Source organism: Petaurus breviceps, unplaced genomic scaffold, assembly GCF_028583685.1.
Source record: "Petaurus breviceps papuanus isolate PSGF00001 unplaced genomic scaffold, PetGlider_PUasm1.0 174, whole genome shotgun sequence".
Taxonomy (NCBI): Eukaryota; Metazoa; Chordata; class Mammalia; order Diprotodontia; family Petauridae; genus Petaurus; species Petaurus breviceps.
This window is the reverse complement of record NW_027185761.1, coordinates 8,477,939-8,485,246: the sequence shown is the minus strand read 5'-3', so window position 1 is coordinate 8,485,246 and position 7,308 is coordinate 8,477,939. Positions and strand designations below refer to the sequence as shown.

The following is a 7,308-nucleotide window of genomic DNA, read 5'->3' as shown; positions in this document are numbered from 1 at the left end:
AGATAGATAGATAGATAGATAGATAGATAGATAGATAGATAGATAGAGATATATCTTTCTATATCTATCTATATTTATTTATTTATTTATCTATCTAGATGCATCTTTCCTTACATGGGAAGGGCAGCAATCCCAAGGCAAAGCAGCCATCATGGAGAAATTATCTAGCTTTCCATTTCAGAAAATACAGCACAACATCACAGCTCAGGAACACCAGTCCACCCCTGACAGATGTATACTCAGTATGGTGGTGGGGCTGCTAAAGGCTGATGAAGATCCAATCATGGGACTCCACCAGATATTTCTATTAAAGAACATCAGCAATGTTTGGGTGTTCATCAATGACACATTCGGGCTAGTGCTGCACAACTTTGGCTGAGCCTCCTCTTCCCAAGGTTCCCATGCTGTTTCCTTCTCTCCCCTCTTCCTGATATTATTCACATTTCCTCTCCCCAGTCCCCTCACGACACTCCAAATATCATACACAAACCTGCAAGGCTGCAGTGGGGGGACACTCTGGTGGTGGCAGTGGTGTCACTATTTGAATGTGTTGTGCATGATGTTTGGACGTTAGACTAGCTGCATCTGACAGAAGTTTGTGTTGTACCAGCATGTGCCTTAGAAAAACTAAGTAATGCAAAAGTTTGTCTTTTTTATGTACTGACAAGTTGCTCTTGTAACCCAAAGAAACAAAGGAGAAAGCAGCAGCAGCATGTGCAGCCCAGATCTTGATTTATTCAGATGTTCCAAAGTCTCATTATACAATAAAACCATGAAAATTTTCTTAAGAGTTTAAAAAAAGATAACAAATATAAAGCATTTTGCAAATCTTGAAGTGCTAAATAAATTCTAGTTACTATTAGCTAGTAATACCCTTTAACTTACTTGTATTTGTTAGAAAAGATGGAGAAGAAATATACTAAATGAGAAGGTAAAGAAATATAGCATTATAACATCAATGAAAGAAATCACATGACATCACAAATCTCTCTAAATATAGAAACTTTTTTTGATAATTCAAGTGCAATAATAATGATAACATTACATTTGCAAATACCTTATGATGATGCTGTACAAACAACCTTTAAACTTCAATTTCCTTAGATTATGAAAATCTGGCTCCTACTGGGAGAACTTTGCATTACAACCCCTAATAAAGACCATGTCTTAATGTTCATCTATCCTCTTTCTGTGTCAAGACTTAGAGATTTCTACTATGTTAGTTGTTCCATTGTATAGCAATCTATATAAAAGAATTACTAGAGTGCTGATGACTGACAATGGCTTCCTGATTCAATGCTTCAGAAACACTTAGATTTGAATTGCAAAATATGTAAAACTTTAGCCCCAACTTTGCCTTCAATATGATGTATTCCAGGTCAAGTCCCTTCCCCCTCTTTTTCCTAATGTAAAGTATCAACTTTGGACATGGTCTAATTACAATGGTTCATCACATCACCTCTGCATTCCTCACTTCACAGTGCTACTTATAAATAATATTTCTATTTACAACCACTTTAAATAATAATTGAAAATTCAGTTCTTCCATATTTCACCACGTCTCCTGAGGTGTTTGGTCCAACACATCTATGCATGAAACAAGAAACATTTCATCTTTTTCACTCCTTTTCCTTTTCCTCTTCAATTTTTTTTTTTGTATTTTCCCTCCTGGTTAGTGTCTATTTTCACTTTCTGTCTTTCCCACAGCTCTTCCATTATTCCCCTCATGTTTGTTTCCCTTCTTGTACTAGCAGAATATAGTTAGCCTCCCATGACACCAGAGAAGGAAGAGGAATTGGAGTTAAAAGATTGGAGTCATTCCCTAACCTAGTTCAGTAACTTTCAAATCCACTGGGATTATCACTTTATGGTCTTTCATAGACAAGACTACCAATTCCAGCTGAATAGGGAAGAGAGACTTCAGAGAGGGGCCAGAGGACATAAACCCCATCAGCAGAAATACCAGGGCCTCATGAGGATGAGGCATCTGCTAGATAGGCTATCACTCAGGTAGAGGAGAGAATAGGGCATTTATTATGCATTAGCATAGGTAAGAATTCATTTAGGTTTCTGTCAAGGGATAGAATGAAGGGGAGCTTTCCAGTTCATGTGACCAATATGATAGTAGATTTCTCATTATTTTTTTAAAAGAGGATTTATTTTTAATAAAATCATTGCTACTTTTTTCTTAAAATATGAAAGCAAATAGCCCCAAAAGGTAGCAACCTTATGAATTAACTTTGGAGAATACTATTCACTAATATACTATTCAGTATAGAGTCAGCTAGGCAGAATAGTTGATAGAGCACTGAATCTGACATCAGAAAAACGTGGGTTCAAACCTGCACTTAGACACGTGGTAATTGTGTGACATTGGGAAAGTCCATTGATCTCTCCCTGTCTCAGTTTCCTTATTGGTAAAATCAAGATAATAATTGTACCTTCTCCTAGGGTGAGTGTAAAGGTAAATTGACATAATATTCATAAAGTGTTTTACAAAATTTAAAATGTTAGTGAATTAACATTAATTCTCCTGTACACCACCAGCCTCCCACATTCTATCAGGATGCCTAATGTGACCCAACAGTTTATGCTTTGTAACCTGTTCAGCAATTTCCCTCTTGCCACAAACTCCTATAACACACTCCCTCTAGATATCAACAAATGTCCTGTACCAACAAGAAGCGAATCTCAACTCCCCTTCAGAAGGATCTCACTAAAGAGGGAATGTGATTTTCTCTGCCAAGAGTTTCCCTATATCAAGGAACTGAAGATGACATAAAATCTTCCCACAACACCCATACTGTTCTTTCTCCAAGTATACCAAAAATGCCAGACACTGAATTAATTTGGCCATCTATTTAAAGGAATGAGGAGATGGATTTACACCTGGTCTGAAACAAAAAGATTGACATCTAGATAGGGCCATTCTTGTCAACACAGAAGTTATTTGGGCTACTAGTAAAAAGTGAATTCCCCAGTTCATTTAAAGACTGAGACTGCTTTGAATTCTCAGGTTGCAAACTCTGTAAAATTTAGCAGTAAGAAAGTGATAGGGGAAATATAAGCAAAGAAGCTTAAAACCATTAAAGATATTAGGCAGAAGAAAATTCAGCTAACCTGGAGCCCAAGCAGAATGAGGGAAGCATAGATAATTAATTATTTTTCTTCACTAATTTCTAACAAGGTGAAAAATTATTTCTAAGAAAAAAAAGTTTGTGTTGCTAGCATCCTCTCACTGCTGGTGCTCTGGATCAAAGCCCTGGCCACCTGGTCCTAGTTATAGCTCTGTTAGAGGATGTGTTTTTATAAGAGAAAATCAGACAACACTGATTATGTTTTGTTATATTAAATAATTTAAATATACCCCATATATTTGTTGCTTTTAGGAGGAATATTCTACATATTTATTTCCTTTCACCAAGGACACAAATAATAAAGCATGAGAGACACTGGTTTAGAAAGAGACTCAGAAATAATTTCAGAATAAAACAATTTATTAAAAAAAATTGTCAGGCATCAAGGTCACAACAAAGGAAAAACAATAACCTACAAAGAAAAACCCCTGAGTAAAGCATGGGTATCGATGGTGTGCAAATTACCTTAAATCTGAAAGCTCACATCTTAACATTCATGGCCATGACTGTTTTTGTATTATGGTTGATAGAATTTTTGGCTCTAGGTTTCTTCTATTCTTAAGTTCACTAATACAGAGACTGTACGTTTAAAGAAGAGTTAAGTACAAACAGAAATTTACTGATCTTGGAATGTTTTTGATGAGCACATATTAAGCTTGGAGTAGATAACAAGGGGGAACAAGCCACATTATTCTTATCTATAAATGAGCCATCTCTAAGGTTTCATTGAAAACTACTTCATGTGACTACCCTTTCCCCATTTTTTTCCCTCTCAATCAGCTTTCAGGTTAAGTTCAGGGCAGCTAGATGGTGCAGTGCGTAGAGCATCAGTACTAGAGTCAGGAGGACCTGAGTTCAAATGCAGTTGCAGACACTTGATATACTTACTAACTGTGTGACCTTGGGCAAGTCACTTAATCCCAATTGCCTTCCCTTCTCTCCTTCAAAAAAATAAAGTTCTAATTGAAAATCTCAATGATTAATAATATAAACTTTAGCTTAAGAGGTGAAGGACCAACATTGGAATCAAAAAGACTAAAATTCAAGTCATGACACATAACAGCCTTAGGACCATGAGCACTTTACATGATCTCCCAGGGCTCCAGGCAATTCAGTCTCTAAATTAACAACAAAAAGAATCCAGAAGGCATCATAAACCGTTAAAACCATAGGTCTAAGCCAAAACAAAACCAATCAAAAATCCAGAAAAAAATATAGTTTAAATATACACAAATAATAGTGAAAACATGCTGTTATTCATATTTCCTTAAGCCTTCATTGCAATCATATAATTTAGGCATACCAAATACTATTCATATTAGTTTATAGAAGAAGAAATCAAGACTAAGATGATCGTGTGACTTAACCAACATCTCATGAATCTGAGGACCCAGATTCAGGGTTTTATTTTACTTCTAAATTTGAGCATTTCCACCTTATACAGTAGAAGATAAATATGATAAATTTTTATGCACCAGGACAATTTCTTTTTTACCCATCATTGAAGCAACAGACCAGTATCATATTTGATTCTATTGGTAAACCATCCAAAATAGGAATTACTTAATCCATTCAAAAATAAATGTATATATGTGTATGAATTATTGAAAAATTGTGTGAGATTACCCTAAAATGCATTTATTGACACACTTTTTTGCATGTCCTTTCATTAAAAGAGCAACATTGTATTCATTTATGTGATTACTATTCTGTCACTTTCGTTGCCATTTCATTCTTTCTATGACTTGAATTACAGGTCACATTCAAGGTTTGGAACAAGTCAGATTGGGAGAAAATGTAGAATACTGCAGTTTAGGATTTGTATCTGTAAGCCACAGAAATAACCTTGTCTTACTCTCTCATTACAGAGGTGAAACTGAGGTGGAGATCTGAGAAAATTCTAAAGGACTCATGATAGAAAATGCTATCCACATCTAAAGAAAGAACTATGGAGTCTGAATGCAGATCAAAACATACACATTGCTCTCTTTTTTGTTCTGTTTTGTTTTTTATTTCTTCTCATGGTTTCCCCCATTCATTCTAATTCTTCTTTGAAGCATGACTAATGTGAAAATATGTTTAATAAGAATGTATATGTAGAGCCTTTAGTAGATTTCATGCTGTCTTGGGGAGGGAGAGAGGGGAGAGAGAGGTGGAGAAAATTTGAAAGTCAAAAGTTTATGGAAGTGAATGTTGAAAACTAAAATTAAATACATTAATTTAAAGGAAAGAAAAACCCTGAGTTTTCTCAAAGGTTTAAGGACTTTCCCAGGGTCTTTTGTAGAATCTTTCCTTGAAAAAACCCAAACTATTCCTTTAGTCATAAAATGTTAGCATAAATGAAATATTCTATCACTGATTAATGTTATTTACCACGTCAACAATTAGTTTGGGTAAGAGAAGAACATAGTCAGTGCCAGATAACATCATTTCATTTCTCCTTTATCAGATAGTCACCACTTCAGACTCTATAAAAGATAGTCCTACCTATATGTGTCCCTTTTTTCTCTATTATATGCCATAAAATTTTGATGCCATTGTCTCCAGACACCCATTAGCAATAGTAATAATAATGAAATGTCAGCATTTGCATGTTGCTTAAAGGTTTTCAAAGTGCATTTGTAATGGCAAGCAAAGAAATACTTAGCTCCTTTTTTCCGCTACTTAAGTATTCAGCACCATGTTTGAGTTCAAGTATCTTTGAGCCTTGCCCTAATTATATCAGGTCTTTGTTAAGAAACAAAACTTGTGAACCCCATGATGGGAGGAACTTGCTGATGCAACAGGAAGTAGTGGAACAGGGAGGAGCTAATGAGGATATATAAGGAGAAGCCCAAGCTAGGAAAGAGCAGAATTGAGAAAGGGAACTTTGTGGTGGCCAGGCACTTTGCTTGTTCTGTTGGTGTTGATTTTTGTTTGTAGTACTTTGTACAGAAACTCGGGGAACTTACTGGAAGCCCTGAAATAAGATTTTATTGTTGTCTGTTTACAGAATTTCTGGAGGAGGGTTTCAAAGGCCCTGGACTATACTTATGATTTGTCTTGAGTTCTCAGACACTGTTTGTGGGTCTGTGTTGATTTCACAAACAGAAAGTGAACTGATGATGGTGCCGGCAATGTGAATGCATGTTATTGTGGCTCTCTTAAACTTTGTCTTCCCAGAAACAGAAACTGTGAAGGACTTTAGGTGGACTGGACAACATGAGCTTCAATATGGAATGGGAACTGGATGAGGAACTGGACAAGGAGCTGAGACCTGCCTACTTGTGAATCAGTATTAAGTACCCAAGGAGAGGTCTTTTCATCTCTGACCTTTCTACTTTGGGTTCCTTAAGGAGGCTTGATCCTTAAGGATGATTTAGTTAAAGATTTACTGAATGATTGTGCTTTGTATCCATTAAGGAGGCTTGCTCCTTAAGGTGATTGAGTTAAGGACTTACTGAATGATATCTTTTGCTTAAAACTATGTGGTCCCTTTGGTGAAAACTATGAGGCCACTTTAGCGATAAGTTATGTTATAACATTTTGATTGCTGTACTTTTGTTTCTGTGAATGTTTTGTCTTAGTTTATCACTGAATAAATAGAGAGTTCACTATACTATGTGAGAACCTTAAAGCTGTTCATAGCAGCAGTCCTCTGGAAAGCTGCTTGTGCTTGGCTTTACAGCATTACAAATATTATTGCATTTTATTCTCACAACGACTTTGGGAGATAAATGGTATTATTATCCCTATTTTATAGATGAAGGGAACTGAGGTAAATGGAGGTTAAATGAACAGCCCAAGGTGGAAGCTAGTAAGAGTCTGAGGCTGAAATTGAACTCAGGGCTTCCTAACTCCAGGTCCAGTGATTTATCAGTTGAGCCACCTAGTTAATTGGTAGACATAAAAAGTTTACAAAATATTATCACTAGTTGGGCAGGGGAATTAGTTTTGATTTTTTTAATGGGTTAGAAATTGTGTTGACTAAGATTTTCTGCAACAGAAAAAGTACTTTGTTCTTTCCCTCCTTCCTTCCTATCTTCTCTCCTTCCTTCTATTTTTCTTCATTCTTTTATTTTTTGCTTTTTGGAGGGGGGAGGCAGGGCAATTGGGGTTAAGACATTTGCCCAAGGTCACACAGCTAGTAAGTGTTAAGAGTTTAAGGCCGAATTTGACCTCAGGTACTCCT

General features: G+C 36.0%; 1 pseudogene; it reads left to right on the top strand.

The window, feature by feature from the left end:
- Window positions 1-379, top strand: part of LOC138158380 (nuclear transport factor 2-like) — a 535-nt pseudogene extending 156 nt beyond the window's left edge.
- Window positions 380-7,308: the final 6,929 nt, after the last annotated feature.